This window comes from Nycticebus coucang, chromosome 11, assembly GCF_027406575.1.
Source record: "Nycticebus coucang isolate mNycCou1 chromosome 11, mNycCou1.pri, whole genome shotgun sequence".
NCBI lineage: Eukaryota > Metazoa > Chordata > Mammalia > Primates > Lorisidae > Nycticebus > Nycticebus coucang.
Genome location: NC_069790.1, coordinates 16,776,444 through 16,803,923, shown reverse-complemented (window position 1 = coordinate 16,803,923; position 27,480 = coordinate 16,776,444). Strand labels below are relative to the sequence as shown.

Genomic DNA, 27,480 nt, shown 5'->3' with positions numbered 1-27,480 from the left:
TATCCTGTCTAACTTCAGAAGTGACATAATGGTCCTGGGTGAGGAAGGACTAATTTAAGGCAATTTGTCCAAAGCTGAGAACATTCTAGGAGGTTCCAGATGGCTTCATTTAAGGAAGAGTGTGTGTGTGTGTGTGTGTGTGTGTGTGTGTGTATAATATGTCTCCTCCATCCTCTTTCAAAGCAGGCCCACCTTCCCAGATTTCAAGCTGTGAGCTCCTCCAGGGAACAAGAATATCTTCTGCTTGGCCAGCTTCTAGCAGAGGCCCAATACAAGTCTGCTGATTGGATATATTGCTCCACACATGGGTAAAACCAAAAATCAACCAAGAGTGTAGAATGGAGCCTCCATGTGCACTTCCCCATGGGTTGGCTGATTTGAGAGAACTACAAGTTTAAGAATGGCTTCTGCCCTTCCCAGCCGGGTTCCTTGGATTCCCCCCTTGATGTTTCTTTGTTCAACATTGAAATCACCTGATTAACTATTCTCTTCTGGACTCTGTCATTTTGCTCTTTGATAGCTTTCATCACTCTCACCATGTTAGTTGTATATTACACTTCTGCTTCATTAAGCACATGGCTTTACACTTAGTAGGCCTTCAACAAGCAGTGAGCATAAGAAAAATGGGATCTGATGGTGCAAAGGAACAATGTGCTCAAAGACAGATGAGCAAAGGAAGACCTCGGTACTGAACTCTCCAAGAGAGAATGGTGTAGGGGTGAGGGGAGAAAAGACAGCTAGTACTAATTCTTTAAGTGGAAAGAGATGAGTCAGGAAGGTCAATATAGAATGTATTCCACATTAAACTCTCTCTCCATGTAGTAGAAAGAATAATGCTGCCCCCTCCCCCCAAGATATCCATATCCTCATCCTTGGAACCTGTGAATGTGTTATGTTACATGGCAAAGGGAAATTAAGGTTGCCTAAGGAATTAAGGCTGCTAATATGATCACCTTAACATAGGGAGTTATCAAGGATTAATGGGTGGAGGTAATGTAATGATGAGGATCTTTAAAAGCAGAACAGCGAGGCAGAAAATGAGTCAGAAATAAAGAAGGGGAAGTGATGACAGCGGGTCTACGCCATACAGTGCAGAAAGATTGGACCACCCCTTGCTGGCTTTGCAGATGTAGGAATCATGCAGCAGGGAATGTGGGTAGCCTCTAGGAGTTGGAAACGAAAACACATTCTGCCTTAGAACCTCCAGGAAAGAACACTCGGATGACACTTGATTTTAGCCCAATAAACCCATTTTGGATTTTTGAGCTCCAGAAATTTTACTTTAAGCATAAATTTGTTATCATACAAATATCATGTCATAAATATGATAACAAATTTATGTTCTCTATGCTGCTAAACTTATGGTAATTTGTTATAGCAGCAAACAGCAAACTAATACACCTCATGTTAATCTATTATCACGTGAAACATTACACCTGAAAGTTTACCGGCTGGCTTGTGAAGCACTCTCATCAGCCTCTCAGAGTGAAGGTCTGTCGCTTCTGTTAATTTCTCCAACTCAAGCCACGCTCAGCAACCACACATATTTATATTTTGGGAAACAATATAAATCCCAATGGAAGGAAAAGGTGGAGACTCTGAGACTTTTCACTTACTGGTACTATGACTGACATACTTGCTAATACTTTGGGGAAAATACATGTACTGGAATTGGAAGTGACTTACATTTTGAAAAACCTAGATATCCTTTTGCCATTGCAAAACCTGGCTAAAATTTCAATTTTTAAAATATGCTTTAGATAGAAGTTTTAATTTCCAAAAGGGAAAAACATCTTCCTGATGCAGTGAAATTTTAAATTTCTATTCCTGTTTGCTTTTCCCTGTGGCCTCTCTGAAAATCATTATGTGTTATTCAGTAAGAAAATCCATAATGAACCTCCTTTAGGTTGCCTGTGTCATGTCTCCGCACAATTCTACACCCACAAACCAGCTGTGGGTGTGGGTGAAAGGCACAACCTCCTGCCTCATATGTACCTGACCAACTTTGGGAAGATGCTAGCTTGGAAATAAAGAGCAAAATTATAGAAGTGAGAGAAATAGACTTATAATAGAGCCTTAAACTATAACCCCAAGACTAAAACATCTAAAGTAAGAAGATATTTATGCATATGAACAAAACTCATACAGCATCACAAATTCCAAGGAGAAAATCCACGTTACTGAGTTTTATGCTCCTATGAGGCAGAGTGCACACAGGGGAAATTTATACATTTGTTGCTTCCTTACACTTATTCTATTTTTTTCCATGTATCTTTTCATGCATATCAAAGTTTTCAGATATATATATAACTTTTATGCAGGGGCAACAAAAAATTCTTAAAAGAAACTATCATTGCTTAAAACTATTTACATCCACAGTTTTGAAACTAAATTGTCAGGTTTACCACCGTTTCCTCCAATTTCCTACTGATGTCAGATTTGCTAGACAGAAGCATAATAAAAATGGAAGGTAAACAAAGATTCTTAGCTCTGGTATCCTTGGGTAATGGAATTAACTTTCAGACGATACCATGTAGATGACTTGGTTATGACTGTAACCCACAATAGAAACAATAGTTACATGTTTTTATTTTTTTCATGTATTTGTCTCCCAAAATAGAAAAACACACCCAGAGGCAACAGCATGCTACTGTAGTCTGAGAGATTGCAAGGTAACAGATCTGCCTTTTACTTTTTGAGATCCTTTACTAGGAGTAGATGAGAAAAATAGAAATATTAACAATAACCACGTTCTGGAGTTTTATCCGGGTATTTTAACCTAGTGGCTTTACTCTGTGCTTCATTCATATCATGCTGTCCTCATCGGTAGCTGACATGAGCCACAAGTGTCATATTTTAAGAACCTTACCCCTAGACCTTGTGTACCATAAATTAATCAAATCATCTGTTCCTTGATTGCTTCATTTCCTTCCAGGACGATCTGTAGGTGGCAATACAATTGTTGTTTGCTATCTTTTCTCAAATGTATTTAACAGCTTTTTGACATCTCAGATGTAAAAACCACCAATAGCCACAAATTGTTTTTTGGCTGCTTTGTGTATCTTTGCTCTAAATGTTAAAGGGGGCAGGGGTGGGGACAGCAGATTTGTGATATTGTGAAGTGGTCAAGCTGGGCAGAACATCACAATGGCAGCACAAACCACCTTACTCATTTTAAATGAAAACAAAAAGGTAAGTGTAACAGGAAGAGAGCTGAAAAGAAAGGAAGCTAATTGCAGGCCGTTTGTAACTGCTAGGAACGGGTAAACATACTACCCTTCTCCAAGTCTAACACACTGTTCTGGGTGGACTGCACCTATTTTTTTTCTTATTATGCCATTTGAAGGACAAACTCATTCTTTACTGAAATTGCTTCAGGGCCTGAGGGCTCATGTAACTTGTTTAATCATGATTGTTATTTGATAGTATTACCTGGTAATCGCTCTATCAAAAGTTGGATGATTATCTAGAAGCCACATTAAACAAAGACATTTAAAGACTATAGGCGGATAAAATACACCCAGCTCCACCTGTGTAGCAGTAGTCTCTGGACTTCAGCAGCAGTTGACTTGTTTTCCAACTCAACGTTGTCTTGCACTGAGAAGAAATAATAAAACAGTGTATAGCTTTTGAACTCAGATGTTTGCTCAGATGTAATTCTGGGTAAGTTCTTTAGCCTGACTTGGTGCTGAGAAGTTTCCTGTCCTTCCTAAAATATGCACAAACCACCACCTGCCTTTGAGTAGAGACAAAAACCACAGTGGCCTGTTGGACCACAGGGGGAAGATGACAGGGTAGTCCAGAGTCTGGGGGCTTGGAGGCAAGAGGACAGGAGAGAGCACCAGACAGGGAATGGCCCCGCTGTGTGCAGCTAGGATGGTGACATGCCCAGCCCTGAGCTTTGGAGCCAACTTCCTCTGCGAGGACTTTCCAAGGGCCATGCTATTCTCCCAGAGTCCAGCGCCAACCAAGCAGCACAGGGACATACAGGTAGGCCCTGCCTGAGCCTTCCTAGTTTTCCCAGGCCTTGAGCGCAGGCTGGTGGGCTCGGAGAAGCCCTACTGACTCTCACTTAGCTCTCCCTGCGCGCCCGTGTGTCCCTGAACGAGCTGTTTTCTCATCTCACTTGCCTCTGCCCCTGCCCTCCAGCCCCTTAGCTGTACATGGAGTTTCTGGTGTTTTCCTGCCATAAGCGTCCTTGTATGTGCTCCAGACTTCCTGTCTCAGAGCCCTTCACAGAGCTGCACCACACTCTGCCCCACTGAGGTCTCCTTTGGCTTTGAGTTTGCAGCAGCAGCCTCCGCAGGGAGGTCAGGTGCGGCTCCCAGCAGCGTGTGCGTCCAGCCGGCCGGGGACTGTGGGGAACTGGGGGCGCAACTGCAGCCTCAGGCCTGGAGATGCAGATGGCCCAGAGCCCTGGGTGCACGCACACTGGTACACACACACCACAGTGTACACATGCATACCACACATATGCACTCCATGTGCCACACATACAGATACACCATCGCACACACTACACATATCTACACCCCCATATATACCACACAGACCACAGACACGCATATACAACGCATCACATCACACACACCACAGACAAACATCACAGCTCCCACTCACACACTACACATATGCCACACTCAGACACCACACACACAGTCACCACAAATCTGTCTCCTGAGCTCTACAGCCATCAATAAGAGCTGCCATGGAGACTAACTTAGGCAGAGGGGTTCTGTGACCACAAACGCCACAGTCAGGCAGGGCTCAGCCAGCCTGTCCGTCCCGCCAGGAATGTGTTCTGCTGGAATGCGCCTCGGCTTCACAGCTCTTCCCCCAACACTCAGCCATCTCCAAGGATTCCAATTCCTCCCTGGCATCTTGTCCCTTCCCCCCTTGGGTCACTTTATTTAAGCACGTAATTCCAGTGATTACCTTTAGGATGTATCCAAGCCATACTATGTATTTCTCTATTTACTTGAAACTGACTTTCCATTTCCGTCTGTCTTTCTGGTTCCCACTTTGATGAGACATTGTTCTCATCAATTCACCTGAAGGTTCTCAGTGAAACTTCCCAACAATGCCCAGGTAGGAACTACTTACAGATGAGCATACTGAGGCACAGGATATTTAAGTACCTTGTTCAAGACCTCACAGCTGGTAAGTAGCAACGACAGGATTTGAACCTACCCACACTCCACCCCACTGTCATTTCTCAGTGAAGAAATGGTGAAATGGAGCTAGGAACTCCTCAAGCCCTTTCCAGCTCTGTAGTTCTGTGACTTGTTTCTTACTCTACTGTTCAGGTAAATGAGTTTTTATTTTTGTCATGTTTATGCAGACTGGCTTAACCAGGAATTTCACTTATGTCTTGAAGAAGTCAGAGTGGATGTAAACCAAATGAGCTGGTAAATCTAAACCACAGTCAGTATCCACTCTCGTTTTGACTTTAGGCTTTGTGGGATTAGGATGTGAGATGTGAAGGAGAGCTAGAGATGTGTTTTTCTGAGTTGGCTGCTGCAGGGGGCAATGCAGAAGGGTGAAGTAACACTGAAAAGGGGGTCTGGGACAAAAAAAAAATATCAATCACTCAGTAGGGCTAGTTTAGGGGGATCTGTAAAGGTTCAACGTTTTTCATGTTAAACCAGTTTATAGCTAAATATAAGCTTCACATATTATGTGATTAAACTGAAAACAGTAGCAAAGGTTCCTGTTTGTGGTAAGAGAACAGGGTTGTGTTGAGGCCTTAGTGAGGATGTCCAGGGGAAGAGACCCAACTGTCAACAGGAAAGGGAAAGGACAGAGTTTCCCAACAGAATGAGTGGCCCTGGAGGGCTACAGGTGCTTGTGTCCATCGTCACAGTGGCTGGAGATCGTGATGCTCAATTTTAGATCCAATTTCTTTTCCCCAGCGGGCCTAAAATTAGCACAAGTTCATTGGCAGACTCCACACTGGATCTCTGTTCCATTCTTCATTCTAAGATGAATGCCAAACACCCACAGCTGCTATGCAGTTGTGCAGGACAATTTTGTGCTCCTTTTCATAAATAACTAGATTTTTTAATATTTGAGGAAAGCATAACATATAACCATCAATACCACACTGGGAATGCTTTAACATTTTCGTCCCCCAAATGTGTAGAATTGTCCTATCAGAACACAAACTAATTTACTATCAAGTCCTGTGGTATGCATTTTTATTTAGAGCATAGATGTAGTTTTTTTTTTTTTTCCCAACACACATGAATCATGCAGTTGGACTTTTTTTAAAGAACATAAAATGCATTGGAACCTATAACATATACTTAACAAAATTACCAGGTGCATTTTCTGTGAATTGTACCCAACTCCCTTCCCCTTCTCTTCTGACAACAAGAGTGCTATTGCTCAGAAAATCATCATTTCCCTTCACTTTTATTTGACTGAAAACAGATGAGATTCTACGGGTTTCCTAAGGTACCATGTTCTGCTCATCGGATGTAAGATCACCTTAAAGATGATTGTGGCAATTTGTTTCCTCTTATTGTGAAACCACATGCTGTCCCCAGAAATTCAGGTCACATTTTTAGGGACCTCTTTTGTGTGCTTTTTATTATTATAAAATATATATATGCACAGTTTCCAGATTCAAAAAAAAAATGCAGAAAAGTGTTAAAAACAAAACTAGAATCACCTTAGCTTCTTGTAGAACTATGAAAAATATTGCTTCATTTTTTTCTGTTTTCAGTATTATTAAAGTTAAAAATGTGTTTTGAAATGACACAGACTCTTAGAAGTTACATACTTATAATGTTTGGTATTCTTCCTTGCAGCATTTCATCTCATTACATACAGTTTATGGATATTTTTAAAAGTTAAGGGCGGCATGTGTGGTTCAAAGGAGTAGGGCGCATGCCCCATATACCAGAGGTGGCGGGTTCAAATCTAGTCGCAGCTAAAAACTGCAAAAAAAAAAGAAAGAAAAATTTAAATTGCTCTTTCTAAAGTAGTTTTTTCCTTAGTATCTTATTCTGAATATATTCCCTAAACTGCACCGTGGGTTTATAACGTAAGTAGACCTTTGGAAATCACAGGATTGTGTATTTGATACATATGCAGGTCACTATGAATGTTTTGAGACAGTGTTATGGTCCATTATTTCGCTTCCAGGAAACACAGATCCCGGGGTGTTTCCTGAGTTACCCTTGCAGGATTCAGCTTGCTCTTAGCCACGTGGCTGGGAAGGCTTCCTTTCTTTCCAACCTCAGAGATTCTACTTTTCTTGATTTTTGTGTATCTCAAAACGTATATAAAGTGGCTCTCTCTTCATACAATGTACTAAGCAAAAAAAAAAATATATATATATATATTTAAAATGTCAAAAGAGGAGATCCTGATGTAATTTATAATGACCTTTGGGTTATGAAACCCAGCAGGCACGGGCACACACACACTGTCACCCACCCGCACCTGCTGTCTCCTATCGCCCACTCCGTAACCTGAACGAACGCAGCTGCCGTTCACCGCCTGCTCTCCTCACCCCACCACCAGCCGACCCCAAGTATAAGCTCCACGCGCACAGTTGCGCGAACCACCGGCCGGACCTGGGGCCGCACCTGACACTGCCCAGTTAGGTCCCCAACAACCGCTGATGGAGCAGGGGCCCGGGCTGCTTCCCGTCTGCCTCCCCTCGGCTCTCCCTCGTGCTCAGTCTGACCTCTGGTGCCAATTCGCTGATTTTCTGCTCAATGGCAGGAAGGACTGACGACGGGAGCTGCTTCTTGACAGTCCCAAGGCCTCCAAGAAATCAAAATTGAAGTCCGGCTCGCTCTGTGGCGAGGGGCGCCGGGGGCTGCGCTGACTCTGGCCCGTCTGGCTGCCCACCTGCAGCCTGGGCCTCTGGGGCTGTTCATCGGCCGCAGCAGCCACGAGCCTCCTGTGATTTAGTATCCACAGATGGGTAGCGTGAAGCCTGGACCGCCGGAAGTGCTCCATCAGCGTGGGTTGTTAATCAAGGGCATCCGGGAGCAAGCAAGAAAGGGGCCCCCTGTTCAAGTGCACCTGGACGCCTGGACCTGCAGCGGCCCCTGCTGAGAAAATTGCCTGGTTCGAAAATTCAATCCCTGTCGTTATAATGAAGACTTGAGAGAACCTCTCTGACCACAAGAGTGGGTTTATGGTCCCCAAGATTGTTCCTTCTTGTTTCTAAAACTGTGTACATCTCTATGATACTGGCAGACCTGGCCCCATCTGGGAGACTGATGTGTGAGGTTGGCAGCCGTTTACCCACCTGGCCCCTCCTCTGGGATAAGCCTGTAGCCCTGGTATCCAGCTGAGGGCTGCCACATACGTGGTACTCAATAAATGTCAGATGAATAAATAAATAAACGGCACAGTAAATAATCTAGGTGTTCAGAATATGTGTACTGCATGTGTGTTTTTATGTGCAGATATACACATATATGCACACGTGTGTGTGGGCTCATACTACATCACAAGGATTGATTCTAAAGAATAAATCCAGAAAGGTATCCAAAATTGATTGAAAAACTGCAGATGTTATACAGCAAAAAAGTTATTTGCTCTTATTGTCAAGTGTGGTCAGAGAAGGATTATTGGAGGAGATTGTTAAGGCCTTAAGCTGAACTTTGAAGGAAAGGTAAAGTTTGGCCAGGCAGAGAAAAGCCCGGCTGGTGGAATAAACAGAAAAGGTCAGAATGTATACCTCAGGCAGTTTTTGATTTGCTGTTTTATAGAAAAAATAAAGATGCCTTCCCCACACCAACTTCAACACACATGCTAGTAAAAATGTTTGTTTGGGGTATGGAGGGTAGAAAATCCAGGCCTTTAGGGTCCACCCAGGCTTTGAGTCAGGGTGCTCAGACTTTGACTTTTTTTTTTTTATTATTAAATCATAGCTGTGTACATTGATATGATCATGGGGCATCATTCAGTAGCTTTACAGACCATTTACCAAGTTTCACATATACCCTTGTAAGATGCACCGCTGGTGTAATCCCACCAATTCCCTTCCCTCTACTCCCCTCCCCCCTCCCTCCCCTCCCTTTCCTCCTTCCCCCTATTCTTAGGTTGTAACTGGGTTATAGCTTTCATGTGAAAACCCTAAATTAGTTTCATAGTAGGACTGAGTACATTGGGTACTTTTTCTTCCATTCTTGAGATACTTTACTAAGAAGAATATGTTCCAGCTCCACTCATGTAAACATGAAAGAGGTTAAGTCTCCATCTTTCTTTAAGGCTGCATAATATTCCATGGTGTACATGTACCACGATTTATTAATCCATTCATGGATCGATGGGCACTTGGGCTTCTTCCATGACTTAGCAATTATGAATTGAGCTGCAATAAACATTCCAGTACAAATATCTTTGTTATGATGTGCTTTTTGGTCTTCTGGGTATATGCCCAGTAGAGGGATTACAGGATTGAATGGCAGATCTATTTTTAGATCTCTAAGTGTTCTCCATATCTCTTTCCAAAAGGAATGTATTAATTTGCATTCCCACCAGCAGTGCAAAAGTGTTCCCTTTTCTCCATATCCGCGCCAACATCTCTGGTCTTGGGATTTTGTGATATAGGCTAGTCTCACTGGAGATAGATGGTATCTCAAAGTAGTTTTGATTTGCAGTTCTCTGATGATTAAAGATGATGAGCATTTTTTCATATGTCTGAAGGCCGTGTGCCTGTCTTCTTCAGAGAAGTTTCTCTTCAAATCCCTTGCCCAGCCTGCGATGGGATCCCTTGTTCTATTCTTGCTAATGCGTTTGAGTTCTCTGTGGATTCTGGTTATTAAACCTTTGTCAGAGACATAACCTGCAAATATCTTCTCCCATTCTGAGGGCTGTTTGCTTGCTTTACTTACTGTGTTCTTGAGAAATAAAAACAAAGCACGCTACCAGACCTCAGACTATACTACAAATCAATAGTGATCAAAACAGCATGATATTGGCACAAAAACAGAGAAGTAGATGTCTGGAACAGAATAGAGAACCAAGAGATGAATCCAGCTACTTACGGTTATTTAATCTTTGATAAGCCAATTAAAAACATTCAGTGGGGAAAAGATTCTCTATTTAACAAATGGTGCTGGGTGAACTGGCTGGCAACCTGTAGAAGACTGAAAGTGGACCCACACCTTTCACCATTAACTAAGATAGACTCTCACTGGATCAAAGATTTAAACTTAAGACATGAAACTATAAAAATACTAGAGGAGAGTGCAGGGAAAACCCTTGAAGAAATCGGGCTGGGTGAGTGTTTTATGAGGAGGACCCCCGGGCAATTGAAGCAGCTTCAAAAATACACTACTGGGACTTGATCAAACAGACTTTGACTTCTGAGCTGTGCCCCCACCTGGTGACTACCTGCCCACAGCCAGCCCTGCCTATCCAGAGCTTTGGGAGGTTTAAACAGAGTATTCCTGTCCTCGCATCCTGAGTTCCTTCAAGGAGGAAACCAGAGCTTCCTCAAAATCTCAGATTCAAGGCTTATCTTCATAAAATGTAACATTACTTATGTTTAGTCCATTTGAAAGTCAAGTACATACATTTTCATGTTTGCCCCAAGAGGGGCATATAATTTCAAATAAGTTATCCTTATTGTTAACTTTGAAATACTGCATATTTTAGAACCTATTATCAAAATTAATAATTTATTTTAATTGCCAGTGGGTTTTTTTCCTTCCAATTTGTTAGTCCTGGGGCTGGTCTTTATGCTGGAAGGCAGCATCACAGGCTGGCAGGAGAGATTTCCATCTCACTTTGACTCCATTACAGTAAGCTTCTATAAACAGACATCAATTACAACCAGTTTTAAGGGTTTTAAAATGTAATCCAGCAGTGCTGCTTAACTAAATGAATCCCAGGAAGTGATCTCCAGTGAATTAATAGAGCAGTGTGCAGACGACTCACTATGAGTCTGAGTTAATGACTGAAGAAGATCAAATTAATTACAAGTGTCTCCAAGGAGTTTCCAGGAAGAATTCTCCCTTATCAGTTAAAGTCTGTTTAACCCTTCATGTTCAAAGTCTATACATTTTCTAATTGCTAAGATATCAAGTAATAACAGGAAGAGAAAGGCTGGTCTGACTTCTTGGAAATGTGGGTTTTCAGATACATCAAAAGCGTCTCTCGCCACCGGGAAGGAAGAATTCCCATGAAGATACTGTGATTCACCAAGTCGTTTTCATGGGTTGGAGTCCAGCTGGATTTGTTTTTGGCTCATCAGCTGAGTTCCCTTGGCAAAAATCCACGGGAGATTTCAGTGAAGTTTCTGTGGTTAAAAACTATCCACGAAAGATAACTTTAATTGGGGATGGAAGATAGACGTGTGAACAGGATCAGAAAAAACGTCTGCACTGACCAGGAAAAAGGCTTCAAGGCCATGCTTAGTTTTGCACCCAAAGACATAGTTGTTCATCAACAAAGAGGTCCGGGATGGGCTGATTTCCCCAGGAACCTCAGAGGGGTAAACTCAGAGGCCCTGCTTGTCTACACTCCTCCCCTGGTCTTCAGGAATCACCCTCAACCCAGCCCTGGACTTTGGCCCTTGCGTTTCCCTGTGTAGTGACTTTTTTATCTTTTAACTGACACCTTGTAATTGTACCTATTTGTGGGACCCATAATAACTAAACCAGGGTAGTAAGTGCACTCATCACCTCATGCATGGGCCATTTCTTTATAGTGAGAACATTCAAAACCTCTTTTCTAGCTACTGTGTAATCGACACTACCTTACTGTTAACCGTCATCACCTCACTGTGCTCTAGAACACCAGCACCGACTTCTCCTCTAACTGTAACTTTCTACCCATTGACCAACCTTTGTGTAGTGATTGCCAATGAAGATTCTGTTTTGTAAATAAGCTGCCTTGTATTTTATTACTAGAGTGACCAAAAATTATTTTGGTGAGTGCCAAGGGCAGTGTGCTTGCTTAAAGGACATAATTGGAGAGTAAAATGGCAATAGTATAGAAAACTAAAGAAGGGGCATGTCGGAAATAAGGGGTGAACAGCAGTGTGTGAGGAGGCTGAAAACTAAGAGAGAACCCCGTCACACGTGAAATGGTATTATAGAAAATACAGAGGAAATTGGGCTCTCAGATTCTCTGCTTTTCAAACACACAAAAGTTACTTCCTATAGTTTTCATGCCTGTTGGGCACCCTTATTTTCAGTCTTTCATGGATTAAATTCATTTACATATTCAGTAAGTGCCCCCTGAGAGCTTCTTCTGAGCAAGGCATATGCTGGGCCCTGGGGAGGCAGAAGGGAGCCCCGTGTCTGAGGGTCACTGTAAACTCTGTGAAGGGCCAGTTTTTAAGAGGGAGAATCCTAGTTATACTCTATAATTTGCATGATTTGGAAAAGATAGTCCTCTGTAAAGTAATATGCCTAACTGATAAGTACTAGCCACTGACTTTTCATAATTTTTTAAAATTTGTTTGTATTTATTTATTTTTAGAGACACAGTTGGTGCTCATGGGGCCCAGACTCTATGTTGCCCAGGCTGGCCTTGAACTCTTAGGCTTAGTGATCCTCCCACTTCTACTTCCCAAATAGCTGGGATTACGGGTTTGACACTGAGACAAGCTGAAGTTTTTAAAATTTACCTAAGCACACACTATGAACCCTAACTGACCAGTCGGTGGACACTTGTACTTCCTCATGTCAGAATTTTTCAATATTACATTTATTCACACTATGAGGTTTACTCTGCCCAAGCCTTTTGTCCTTCTGTCAGTCTTTAAATAAGGTGAGTAACGCACAGCTTCTTGTGAGCAGCATTTGAATAGAAAGGGGTTACTGGGGTTGATCTGTAAAATGCATCCTGCAGCAGTGCTGAGCTTCTCCTTAAAATGTACCAATTCCAGAGAAGCATTAGCTCTTCGTGACTTTGACAATTTCAGCCTCTCAGATAATATACCACGTTTTTATGTATCGTCTACATAGGGAGATGGGGCAACAGAGTGTGAAAGTCGGGTGTCCTGTGCCAAGATCAACTGTGATTTTGTTACTGCTGTAAAGTCCATCAATGATAATGGAAAGTAGATAAAATAAAATCACATTGCTCGTTCTGCACCCACCCGAGCTGGGATTTCAATGCCGGGACGCTAATTGATGCCGATTTTAGATCAGCCTGATGTTACCTTTATGAGTGTTTGTACTTGTGGGACGATCATACAAAACATGTGAGAATGACGGCTTACCCCAGCAAAGGGAAGGAAGTGCGTGAAGTACTGAGGCGGAAGGTGCTTGATGACTGTCAGTGGGGTTTTGCAAGCAGCGGGATAGAACTGTTGTTAAGTTGCTCAAGCAGAAGTGTCTGTAGGGCACTCCAATAGCAGTGTTTTAAAAGAGCTCCTTTGTCACTTTATATTCTTTTTTTTTTTTTTTTTTTTGTAGAGACAGAGTCTCACTGTACCGCCCTCGGGTAGAGTGCTGTGGCGTCACACGGCTCGCAGCAACCTCTAACTCTTGGGCTTACGCGATTCTCTTGCCTCAGCCTCCCGAGCAGCTGGGACTACAGGCGCCCGCCACAACGCCCGGCTATTTTTTGGCTGCAGTTTGGCCGGGGCTGGGTTTGAACCCGCCACCCTCGGCATATGGGGCCGGCGCCCTACTCACTGAGCCACAGGCGCCGCCCGTCATTTTGTATTCTTAGAGTAATAGGTAAGGGACAGACAAACTAATGCATGGCCCAGCCTTGCAGGGTGAAGAATCACCTTCCTCCAGCGTGAGGTCCTGCCAGACATTCACACAGATGGAAAAGCCTTTTTAATGATGATCTAAGAACATCATTTTACATATAAATCCAAGTAACGTTTTATACAGAGTTTATACACATTGCATTTTCCAGGAATGCAACTTTCGTTGACAGGGAGGGCTGAACTTGGTTTTGTTCAGATTTGCCACCGTATTTACCAAGAGTTTTCCCCACTTCACAGAAGCCTCCACTTCACATGTTGCTGGTGGCATTTAAATTACTGGTCTCGTGCTCTTTATCATTCTGATTAATAACGGCAATCCTCACAGGCTTCTATTGGTACAAAAATCGGTCTGCTTCACTGTGTCTTTCAGGATAGTCATTTAGACAGCATTTATGGTTGTAAACGTGTGGTCCTGTATTTTATTATAAATTAGCTTCCATTTATTTCTCCTTGGTGTTATAGTTGAGGGATTATATTGATTTTTTTTAGGAAAGTGTGTGTGTAAGTAGGTTATACTGTTTCAATGCAGGCTGGTAAAGGAGTGTTACAAAAATATGTGATACAAAAAACATAGTGTGGGTGTGATGTGGCTGAGAACTGCCAGTGTAGACACGGCCAGTGTTCACTGTGCAGACGCGGTGGGTGCTCATGGGGCAGACGCAGTCGGTGCTCACGGGGCAGATGCGGTCGGTGCTCACCGTGCAGATGTGGTTGGTACTCACAGGGCAGACACCGTCAGTGCTCACGGGGCAGACGTGGTCGGTGCTCATGGGGCAGACGTGGTCGGTGCTCACAGTGCAGACGCGGGTCATTGCTCATGGGGCAGACGCGGTTGGTGCTCACGGGGCAGACGTGGTCTGTGCTCACCGTGCAGACATGGTCGGTGCTCATGGGGCAGACGCGGTCGGTGTTCACCGTGCAGACGTGGTCGGTGCTCATGGGGCAGACGCGGTCGGTGTTCACTGTGCAGACGTGGTCAGTGCTCATGGGGCAGACGCGGTTGGTGCTCACAGTGCAGACGTGGTCGGTGTTCACAGTGCAGACGTGGTCGGTGCTCATGGGGCAGACGTGGTCGGTGTTCGCCGTGCAGACGTGGTTGGTGCTCATGGGGCAGACGCGGTCAGTGTTCACCGTGCAGACGTGGTTGGTGCTCACGGGGCAGATGCAGTCGGTGCTCACCGTGCAGACGTGGTTGGTGCTCACGGGGCAGACACGGTCGGTGCTCATGGGGCAGACGTGGTCAGTGCTCACAGTGCAGACGCGGTCATTGCTCACGGGGCAGACGCGGTCGGTGCTCACCGTGCAGACATGGTCAGTGTTCACAGTGCAGACGTGGTTGGTGCTCATGGGCAGATGCGGTTGGTGCTCACCGTGCAGACGTGGTTGGTGCTCACGGGGCAGACACGGTCGGTGCTCACGGGGCAGACGTGGTCGGTGCTCACAGTGCAGACGCGGTCATTGCTCACAGGGCAGACTCGGTCGGTGCTCATGGGGCAGACGTGGTCGGTGTTCACAGTGCAGACGTGGTCGGTGCTCACCGTGCAGACATGGTTGGTGCTCACAGGGCAGACGTGGTCGGTGTTCACAGTGCAGACGTGGTTGGTGCTCACCATGCAGACATGGTCGGTGCTCACGGGGCAGACGTGGTCTGTGCTCACAGGGCAGACGTGGTCTGTGCTCACCGTGCAGAAGCGGTCAGTGCTCACAGGGGCAGACGCCGTTGGTGCTCACCGTGCAGACGTGGTTGGTGCTCACGGGTCAGAAGTGGTTGGTGCTCACGGGGCAGACGTGGTCGGTGTTCACAGTGCAGATGTGGTCCGTGCTCACGCTGCAGACACGTTTGGTGCTCACGCTGCAGACACGTTTGGTGCTCACGCTGCAGACACCGTCAGTGTTCAGCTGTAGACTCAATGTTCACTGGTGTTCACCATGCACATGGGTTGTATCATTTCAGCCTCAGGTTCACTTTTCCTGGACAGTTCCTCCCACTGCAGGGATTAGGAAGAAAGCCAGGATTCTCTCCAGGTTCTCCCTGGGCCCCTCCCCTGCCCTGAGACAGGAGTCCCCTGGCCAATACAGATGGTCGGCTGCCCAGAGGCCTAACTGTACTCGGCAAGCCAGACAGGCAGGGGCAAGCAGTTCCGGTAATTCACCACTCGCCCTCTTGGCCTCTTGCCCTTTAGGTGATTCCCCTTCTTCTTCATCCCCTTTTAACTCAGCCCATAGAATCTGCCTCCCCAGAATTTCGAGTTTGAAGCAGGACTCGGTAGCCCGGTAGGTGCTCTCCTGGGGGGCCCCCACCCCAAGCCTGTGAAGCACAGCCTGCTGGGGCTTTGTGTTCAGCTCCTGATGCAAACCAGGGGATTGTGGTGTGGCTCTCTGGTGTATTGTCTGCTTGGACAACTGTGGCACCAGAAGGTGAGAATCACACAGTTATGGGTATTGACTTTGGGTATGTTCCTGTCCTGAAGTCCATCAACGATAAAACAGATCAAATAGATTTGCACCACCCCATTCCAGACTCACTAAAAGTGGAATTTCATTGCCAGGACCAAGTCAAGATAAGCTCTCAATATTTTTCAAAAACAGGAAGAAGCTTTATCTTTAATATATTAAAACACTAACATTACAAAAAGAACCATAACGGTGTATCAGAGAGAATGTGGGGCCCTCCACTACAGGCCTTGCTGATTTCTCCCTGTCTTTGCCTTCGGGGGAGGCAGGGTATCATTGCAGTTGAGGAGATGAGCAGACCTGACTTCAAATTCCGGGGGGTGACTGTGGACAAGTCACTGGCCCAAACACGGGTGTCCTTCTCGGTGGCATATGGTTAATATTACCTCCTTTCACGACATTTTGAGGATGAGGTGGGAAAGCACACCTACAATGTACCAGGTAAGTATCCCAAGGGCCTTGTAGATATAAACTCACTTAATCTTTAAAACAAGTCTTGGGTGGTGCCTGTGGCTCAGTGGGTAGGGGAACAGTCCCATATACTGAGGGTGGCAGGTTCAAACCCAGCCCCAGCCAAACTGCAACAAAAAATAGCCAGGCATTGTGACGGGCACCTGTAGTCCCAGCTACTCAGGAGGCTGAGGCAAGAGAATCGCCTAAGCCCAAGAGCTGGAGGTTGCTGTAAGGTATGATGCCACAGCACTCTACCGAGGGCAACAGAATAAGACTCTGTCTCTTAAAAAAAAAAAAAAAAAAAGTCTTAAATGAGGAAACTGAGGCACAGAGGGGTTAAAGGGCTTTCCAAGGTTCCATAGGAAGTGTGTAGTAGGATGATTGGATCGAGGCACTTGGACTTTGGAGATCATGCTTTTAACACATGTGCTACACTGCCCCAGGAAATGTATTTGGTAAATGGTAGCTGTTATTGCTATTGCTATTTTTATTCTCTTCCTTTCTCCTATGGAATGGAGGGTAAGGGAAGGCACAGAGCCTTTTTAGGTAATGAAGTGTAAGTGGGGCTTTTACCACCTACACAGCCTAGACCTGAGTCTTGTCATGGTAGTAAATTAGGCTACATTGCAACATCCATTCTGGGTCACTCTGGGACTCAGAGGGTCTCAGAATCCCCCAGTGTCACTCAAACTTTATTTGCTTGTCAATTATCTTGCACATCTCTGAAATGCAGAATAATAGAAAGAATCCTAGATTAGAGTTTCGGAACACAAACACCAGCACTCTGCCCCAAGTAGTTATGTAACTTCAGTTTAGCTAGTTAACTTCTCTGAGACTCGCTTTTCCACCTGACTTCACAAGACTATTTTATTTTAAAATTCTGCAAGACCCCTTAGTCCCTAAAGATTCTAGGATTCTCTTTCAGAGTCGGGGCTCATTTAACTTGCCATCACATACCCCACAAAACACAGAGAGGTCTCTACTCCAGCCAGGGGCCAGTACTGCCTTGAGGCCAGCTGGGTAATGCATCCTTTAATTTAGTACAAGAGTCTCTAAACTACAACCAGTGGGCTAACTCTAGCCCACACCTGTTTTTGAATATCCTGAAGCTAACAATGGCTTTTACATGTTAAACAATTTTGTATTTTTATTTTTATTTATTTATTTTTTTGATTTTTTGAGACAGAGCCTGAAGCTGTCACCCTGGGTAGAGTGCTATGACATCACAGCTCACAGCAACCTCCAACTCCTGGGCTCAAGTGATTCTCCTGCCTCCATCTCCCAAGTAGCTGGGACTACAGGTGCCCACCACAATGCCCAGCTATTTTTTCTTGCAGCTGTCATTGTTGTTTTTGGGTGGCCCAGGCTGGATTTGAACCCGCCAGCTTAGGTGTATGTGGCTGGAGCCTTAGACACTTGACCCACAGGCGCCAAGCCAATTTTGAAAAAATTAAATAGAGAATAATCTTCTACGAGACATGAAAATTCTAAGAAATCCACATTTCAATGTCCTCAGGGAGTTTTATTAGAACCCAGTCTTGTTCGTTAATTTAGGAATTCTTTGGCAGTTTTGAAATGGAGTTAAGTAGTAGTCACAACAGAGACTTTTAATCCTGTATGGCTACAATGCCTGAAATCTTTCCTAAGTGGATGCTTTACAGAAAGTGTTTGCCAACCCTGGATCTAAATGCACAGCAAGAGAAAATTTTCTAGGCTGACTTTGTGTAATTTTTAGTTTTTGCTTTTAACAAAGGAAATCTAGGGACTGTCCTGTGTGCTCCATCGGTGAAACAAATGACCCTATGACCAGGGAGCAGTCCCTGTAGTCAGGACATCACAGAATGCCCGGTGCTGGCCGTGCTGGCAGAAGGGCCTCTGCAGCTGTGTGAGCCATAGGAACACCAGATTATCCTGGCAGCGTGAGCTTTGCAAACTTTCCCTCTCGTAGCTAAGGAAACCTGCTCCATGTGCCACAACTGTCCATCAGTAACATGTCTGTGTGCTCATTTTCAAACATTTTCTTTCTTTTTTTTTTTTTTTCCCTGCAGTTTTTGGCTGGGGCTGGGTTTGAACCTGCCACTTCCGGCATATGGGGCCAGTGCCCTACCCCTTTGAACCACTATAATACAGGGGTGAGATACCTGAAGCCGTTCACCCAGTACTTTGATTTCTTTTCTTTTCTTTTTTTCACTAAAATATCCTGGAAATGGAAATGTTTTCAGCAAAACCAATTTGCTGTGGAAGAAAAAACGTGGAGATTTGATTATTTCTGATCAAGTAGAAGGCTGGGTTCCCTGAGATCCAGAGGGTTATGACGAAGATGAGGAACTGGACTTTGCGTGTGTGTTATGTCTATGGTTGTTGTTAGATCAGATTATTAAGAAGCTGGTACTTCTGAAAGCCGTTTGGATGGTAGACTTGGAGACAAACTCAAATATTATGATAGCTACAGAGGAAATTTGGGAGAAAGTCCAGAGATAACCCAGGGTTTTAAGGAAGAAACTCTTCTGCGGTTTTTAAGAAAACATAGCACTTAGTGGTTGCTCAGAGATGAGTCGTAAATAACAAAGAGAAATTTGTTAAGAACTTGTCAGTTCATTATTCCCCTCCCCATCTACTACAGACAGTGGTCCAGGCTAACCTCACCTACACTTCCTTCCCAATTCAAGACTGTGGAAGTCTTCCCACTGAGCTCGTCCAGCCTCCTCAGGGCCAGAGAGGGCCTCGTGTCTTCTACAACCAAACAGAAGCCTCTAGAGACCAGCATTATATTTTATTCCTCAATGAATTCAAGAACTGCTGTCAGGGCCAGAGCCAAAATAGAAAGCCAATAAATAAAGGGATAAAGGTTTGATGAACAAAACCAAACACCTACTTTGGTATTTGGCAGAGGGGAAGGACTTTGTGTTGAGTTTAGAGCTCTCTGAAAATAAATACAGCACCAAACATTCTTTAAACCTAAAATTCAAAATAGATTTTCTAAAAGATTGAATTCATATAAACAAAAAAATGAATTGGTTTGCTATGTTGCACTTTGGATTCATAATTATATATTTTTAGAAAGACCTATTGATAAAAAGAAAGTAAAATCCTTAAATAAAGGTGATTTATTAGTGACAACATAGCTTTCCTGGAAAGAACTTAGCACTTATAGTTACTAAACAATTATATTTATTTTAACTCTAGTTAAATAAGCAATAACAGTGTTAGAACCACTGACCTCCTTCCAGCATTCTTTGCCAATGAGAATGAAAAAACAACTTTAAGCAAACTAGGAACCAAGGGTAAAATAACGGGTGATGATGGGAGAAAGTACGGGAATATGGTATTTTGCAGGATATTAACCCAGAAACTAAAGTACTAACTGGGGCAAGTAAAAAATAAGAAGATAAAAAGGAGTCTCAAATGCTGCTTAAAGAATTCTAAATATCATATATAGGTATTCCTTGCCCTCTAGGATTTGGAACTTAATTCTGCCCTTCTCTCTACTCTAACCCCCTAGGATGGGCTACCAGGGCTGTCCAACCCGCAGCCTGCAGGCCGCATGTGGATTATGTAAGGACTTTGTGTTTATATAATGTGGTGTCAGATATCATAAAAATGATGCATGGACTTTTTTTGCTCATCGGCTTTCATTAACATTTATGTGTTTGATGTATGGCCCACGACAACTCTGCTTCTTCCAATGTGGCACAAAGAAGCCAAGAGGTTGGACACCCCTGGTTGTGACTTGATTCCAAAGCACAGAGTATGGAAAGGGAAAAAATATGGTAAACGGACCTGGCAGACAAGACCTAACCAAACGGTGACAGCACCATCGGTCATGAATTACCAAATGGACACCGCGTATACTCTGGTGTGATGAGAAGGGCATTCAGTCTCCACAAATCCTTAACAACCCTGTCAAATCAAGCTAAAAACATCTGGAAAACTTAGATTTGGGGACTTTGACAGGATACTGGCCAATATTCCTGAGAACCTTAAGTTCATGAAAAACAAGGAAAGGCTGAGAAACTGTTCCAGCCAGAAGAGGTTGGAGAGGTAATTAAATGCAGCACAGCTTTGAATTGGATCCCGAAACTCAAGGCGGACATCAGGGGAAGCCTGGCAAAAGCCAAATAAAATCTAGAGTTTACTTTAAAAACAATGTGCATTCCACAGAAAAACTCCCTTTTTTCAGCCTAAAATTCAGTCTGGAAGCTATTGAATCTGTCCTAAAGACCCATTAATACACATAATAGGTATTAATAGAAAAAAAAAAAAGAGTGCCATCAGGGAAAGAGAAAGTACTGAGTAGTTCTCTCTTGCCTTTTCCCCAGCAGATAGCAATTTGTCAACTACTTTTTCAATGTAACTCTTTAATTGCTTCAGAAAAGTTACAGAAGACCCCACATTGTAGACGTCTATGTTGGCAATAAAATTATGGTGATAGAGCAATGAAAAAATATAAATGGCTAAAAAAATGATGTAGCTAAAATACTTTGGAGTAAGCCGTAATGGGTAAGGACAAAAATAATGAAAAATGAAAGTGACAACCCTATGAATACAGCAACTTTGCTTATTCCCAATAAATCTAATTTACTTAATGCAAACTACCAGCTGTATTCAAGAATTCAGTGACTTACTTCACCTTCAAACTACAAACCAAAATATTTATTGGTTGGCCACTAGCATTTAATTTGAACCAGCCATATATAAAATTCTCCTTCAAAACATAGCTCACAACATTGTGCTTTGGGAGAAACCATGTCTTTTGATTGGAAAAACAATAACTAAGATTTAAGAAATGGTACAAATTTCAAGTAAACAAAGATAGATAGGAAGTTCTCTAATTTTCCAATCCCCTGGCTAATGACCAACTATAATCAAAAAGAAAAAATATACTCACATAGTATTGAGTCTCCAAGCACCAGTGCTCTGATTTCAGCCCTGGGGGATTGTGGAGGGTCTAGGGTCTCAGAACTTTTGTCATGGTCACTTGAGCAGGGACAGACCCAAGGAAAGGGAAAAACAGGTACACTGATTAACTTTCCCTCCAGAAACTTTCATAAGGGGGGGTCACCACCGTGGCTGGGGAGGAACTCTCCTAGGAGAGCTGTGGGGGACTTAGATGAGGAACAGCTCCTGCAGATGCAGGAGGAACTGTGGGCCAAAGCAGAGGTTATTTAAAAGATCCTCCTGTGGTGCATCTTAGAATGGGTACAGGCGATTGCACTAATGTAAACAGCTATGATTTAACAATAATAAAAAAAAATCCTCCTGAGATAGGAACCGCGGGACACTTCAGCACGAGAGTGTGATGGGAAACTGGCAATAAGCTCCTCCCGTAGACCTAGGCCCGGGAGGCACAGACCTTGTGCATGGTGTTGGGGGTGAGGGAAGTTTGCTCACCCAGTGTTTCTCATTCTCCACAGCGGTCAGAGTCCACATGGTCCAGGTCCTAATATTCTTCCACTCTGTCCTTTGTGAAAAGAGCCTGCACTCTCTAATGAGAACGCTTTGCAATTTACCATATCTGCAGGGATGCACAAAGGTGTTTGGTGGATTCTTATACCGGTTTGCAGATCTTCCTTATAGGTGTCACGGGATTGCGGGCAGGTGACCCCATCTGGACACCCACCTTCCATTTGTCACACTCTCTTAGAGGGGGAAGAAGCCTTGTGATTCCCGCAGAGTCTTGCTTTTCGATCACTGATAGTCCTTTGATATTCACCACAGGAAAGCCCCTTTACCCAGGGCCCTGTGGCTGTGCCTTCCCTCCCCCAGTAAGCAGGGACCATCCAGGAAGGAACAATGGGGTTTGTGCCTGCCACCAAGTCCAGGTGTGGTCCAGCTGAGAGGTACTGTTGTGCACTGCCTCCTTCGTGTTTCCTTTCTCAGTCAAGGCATCACCATCCACAGGTTGGAGAACCAAGACCCTTTCCAGCCTCCTCATTCTAGATTCTGTCTCTGAAATAGCACCCAATTTCCCCACCTGTTCCCTAACCCCACTCTTACAGCCTTAGTCCCAACTCTTGTTTCTAAGTGGCATTAGGATGGCCCAGCCTCCCAGCTGCTTGCTTTGGCTCTGGTATCTCCAAACTGCCTGGCGTGGCACACACAACCACAAAGAGGCTCCAGCCACTTTTTCCAATCTCACCTCACTCCCCATCTTGCCACACGTCCTATACTCTAGTCACTTAGAACATCTCATCCCCAAATCCTCTTCCTTCACATCACCCTGGAACACATGCCCTCCCCTGCCCAGCAGTGTCTACTCATGTCCCAAGCCCAACACAGATGCCACCTGCCAACCTTCCAAGACATCCTAAACAGTTTCTGCCTGGACGTTGCTGTGATGCTCACGTGGCTTTTAATTCAGTCCTTACCACTCAGTGTCCACATCTGTAAAACAGGAGAAACAATAACATTTCACGGGGTTGTAGTACAAATGAAATAAAATAATGTATTGGTTTCCTAGGGCTGTAACAGAGTATCACAAACTGGGCATCCTAAAACAACACAAACGTATTGTCTCATGGTTTTAGAGGCTTGGAGTCTAAAATCAAAGTTTCGGCAGGGCTGCACTCTCTCTGAAACCTGTAGGAGAATCCTCCTTTGCCTCTTCCTAACTTCCAGGGGATTGCCAGCAATCTCTGGCATGCTTTAGCTTGCACACACATCACTCTAGCCGTCCGTCTCCCCGTGGCTGTCTTCCTCTCTGTCCAAATTTTCTCTCTTATTAGGATACCTGTTCATATTGGCTGAAGATCCATCCTGTCTCTGATGACCTCATCTTTTATAGTGATTACCCCTATAAAGATACTCTTTCCAAGTCAGGTCACATTCTGAGATGCTGACGGATAGGACTTCAACACATCTTTTTGGAAGTACTTAAAGTTTTGGTGTGGATGGCTTGCCTGCTCCACTCTGGAGCACGACCTTGGGGTCTGTAACAGGTGACCAGGAGTGTGTGTTCATCCAAGGAAAGATCATCCACGCAGTTCCCTTCCCCTCTCTTCCCCACCCCCAAGCATTCCCCACAACCTCATAGGATCCCTGAAAGCTGAAATTATGCCACTAGATATGATACAAGCCTGTGAATAAAGATTCCAATGGACCATGTCTCTGGAACTTACTGTTCGTTCCATTGCTTCTGAAAATTGCTGGAAAGGCAATTACAGCTGTGTGTTGGTGATGGCAGTAATTATGACTGCTTTCTGAAACTGTGTATTTGATATATTCCTCACAGGTAATTTAAGGGGGCAGTGAAGTGGGATAGGTGGGTTCTTTCATGAAAGCTCACACTAGATAATGGGACGGCATAGTGGAGGGAGAACACTGAATCAACTGAGATCACGCATTAGACAGTGAAAGCAAGAGAAAGTAAGTTAGCCTACGGGTTGCCTGGGAATTTCTCTAGACTCTCACAATTGAAGTACTGGGAAAGATCCGTGAGTGAAGACATTTGCCTACAAAGTGATCACCAGATGCCATAGTTTAGATCCCTAAGATGCAGTGATCCTAACAAGTTGGCAGACATCAATGAATTTGCAGACATTTATGATCTTGCTAGAATCCAGAACACACTGGTGCCAAATCTTATGATGGCCCTAAAGATACTTTGCAAGATAAATGCATTTTTAAAGAGTTTTAATAGTTACTAATGGAAACTATTTGGGAAATAAAGAAGATAAGATTCATGAAAACAGATTCACTCACAAATTAGGACATTTTAATGTTTATATCTATGGCAAAGAAACACTGCTTCTGGATAACTCAGCCAAAAGACAACTTAATTCATTTTCCTTCCTAACTTAAAAAACAAATTCACACCTAAGCCCTCTCAAATGTTGCAATTATTGCAGATGGGGATACAGAAACTTAGACCCTTTAAGTGATTTGTTTCATCACTTTTGTCACATCTAGGAAGTGACAAAAACCAGAATCCAAATTCCTGTCTGCCTCCAAGCCTAAGCCTTTCCCCTGCACCACAACCCGAGCCTTACGTGTATTATCAAGATTCTGCACTCTCAAGAAAGCAGGCAATTACCTTGCAAAAGAACCTTGATAGTAAGATAAATTTTTCCGACATGCATATGACTAAAATGGATCCTTAGTCCATATGTTGGTCTGGTTGATTCTGCTTGAAATATCCCAAGCTGGGCTAAAGCAACTCCATATATCTAAATGCATGTTTGTGGCCCAAATTCCTCACAGTAGAGACAAACATTACAAGGAAGGAATACAATAAATTCCTGGGTCCTGCAATCAGTGTAACCTGGCTTATTGTACCCTCAATGAATCCCCAACAATAAAAAATAAATAAATAAATAAATAAAATAAAAAATAAAAAAAAAATAAATTCCTGGGTCCTCCGATTTCTGTGGGTTTTGCAACCGTGGTGGCAGCTGTTCACATGATAAAGTGATCTGGTGGGGACTGAAGAGGCTGCCATATTTACCCCGATGTTCTCCAATGGACATGCTGGAGGAAACTTCTCCCTAGAGATGATCGTGACTACTCTAATGCACATGTGGCCAGCTGTCTGGAAAACAGTTCAAATTTTGAATAGTTCATAAATATGCTGACAGACTTGGTGACAGCACATCATAGCCCTGAACATTTAATTTGATCTTTGTTCTTTAAAATAGTGATACTGCCTTTTGTGTGGGAGTAAGATATTATATCCTTTGGAGATATACACATCCCTTTTGTGTGTGCTAGCTCTCTGATACTGTTTGAGATTTTAATGTGTTTGTGATTAAAATTATAATTGGTTTGGGTTTCTCCGTGCCACTCAAGAAATAAGAAATGGCTTTACTTGCTAAGTTAAATTCAGTCACGCTTGGCGAGAATGTGATATTAATCACTACAGGGGCTGTCTCCTTATATGGATCTGATCTTATAAGATCCCCAGGTATATGTAGCCCCCGGCACTGAGGGTGGCCTGGGAGGGTCTAGGTACCTGTTGCTTCTCACTGGCCTGGTATGCGGGGTCCGTGAAAAGACCCGAGGCTTCACTCCCTCTGCACCGGGCTCAGCCACGGCACTTTCCACGTGGCTCCCGGGCCTCCAGTGTGCACCCCTCTGGGGAGACCATCTCATCTCACAGAGAAGGAAACAGGCTTGGTCCTACAGAAATTAACAAAGTCCGAATTTCACTCCTAGGTCTTTTAGAGTCCAAATCAACAGTTTTTTCTAATTTGTCACAGCTGTGCTTGTTAGATTTTTCCTACTGCAAAGATTGCAACTCATCTTCTGCCTCCAGGAATGTATACTGCACTATAGACATTTACCACTTAAAAGTGCCATGCCCTTGTTGGCTGTATGTATAATGCAGTGATTGACAAAAGGATGGGGTGTTTTTCCAGGCCACCCCAGAAACCCAGGACGGATGGCTGGTGCACTGGTCACTCCGTTTTCTGGCCTGATGTTCCGCTGGTACAAGCCCCTTTGAATGTATGGTTTGTTTCCATGGCCAGTAACAAAGGTTGAGGAATTCCTACCTGGGAATATAGGCAGAGTTGCCACCTTGTTTCAAATATGGTATTTGTGCAGAATCCAATTGCTACTCAGCATTTCTGAAACTTGGATGTCAAAAGTATGGATTTTCACTTCTTAAACTAAAACACTCCCATTAAGGAACTAAAACCTTGGGTATTTACTCATGTGAATTAGATTTTGGGAAAACCTGTGTATCCCAATAAACCATAGAGGAAAGAAATCTGAAATTATATGATCCTCTAATAGGACTGGCCCTTGGTGCCTACGTGAGATGCTGAAGTTTGTCAGTGTCTTCCCCAGAAGTTCCATGTTCTCCCATCTGTCATCTCTACTGAGCCCTTCCTGCGCCTGTCCTCATCCTCACACCTGTCCCAGGAATACATCTGAGCTCAGCATTACCTCCCTAAAGGGAGGAAGCATTGAGTGCAGGTTGATTCTCAGTAAATGTTGAAAATTGGAGTAAATTAGTGAATTCATGGGCAAAGAGGAGTCTGTGAGTTTCTTCCCCCACCCCCATTTGTACCTGAAACTTCATCTCCACTTGTTGACCATGCAGCTTTTCTCTAAAAAAGAACTTTAAAAAGGCTGGGTGGTGGGTCACACCTGTAGTCCCAGCACTTTGAGAGGCTGAAATGGAGGATTGCTTGAGTTCAAGACCAGCCTGGGCAACATAGCAAGACACCATCTCTACAAAAAAATAGAAATAATTAGCTGGGCATCATGGCTCAGGCCTGTAGCCCCAGCTACTTAGAAGGCTAGGGTGGGAAGATAGTTTTAGCCCAGAAGTAAGAGGTTATAGTGAACTATAGCCACTGCATTCTAGCAGTCTGGGCAACAGAGCAAGACCCTGTCTCCAGGAACCCAGGAGCAGGGGAGAGAGTTAGCTGGGAGGTGGAAAGAAAGGAAGGAAATTCTCAAGTCATGGTTTTTCCAGGCACACATCTAGCCTGCTTACCTACAAGATGGATCTCAGGACTACATTACATAAAGTCAAAGACTCTAGAGCTGTTCCCCAGACCAAGGGTTGCAAAAGTATTTCTAGGGAGGGCAATTGGCAGGATCTCACCTAATGTATACAATGTGAGGGTGTTCGGCACAGCCCCTGAGTGAGGGACTCAACTACAACTTGAACTTTACCTTGGAATTGAAAACAATGTAACCCAAACATTAGTACCCTCACGTTAATTTGAAATTTTAAAATAAAACGTAAAACTGCTGAGAATGTTAACTTGAATAAAGTGGTTCAATGACCTTTTTTTTTTTTTTTTTTTTTGCCATTTTTGGCCCGAGCTGGGTTTGAACCCGCCACCTCCGGCATATGGGGCCAGCGCCCTACTCCTTTGAGCTACAGGTGCCACCCGGTTCAATGATTTTTTTAAAAA

General features: G+C 43.9%; 1 protein-coding gene across 3 annotated transcripts in view; it reads left to right on the top strand.

Annotated features, from left to right (window-relative positions):
• The window catches only part of POU6F2 (POU class 6 homeobox 2), a 516,807-nt gene that overhangs the window by 296,645 nt on the left and 192,682 nt on the right, over window positions 1-27,480 (top strand). The gene's annotated exons all lie outside the window — the stretch shown is intronic.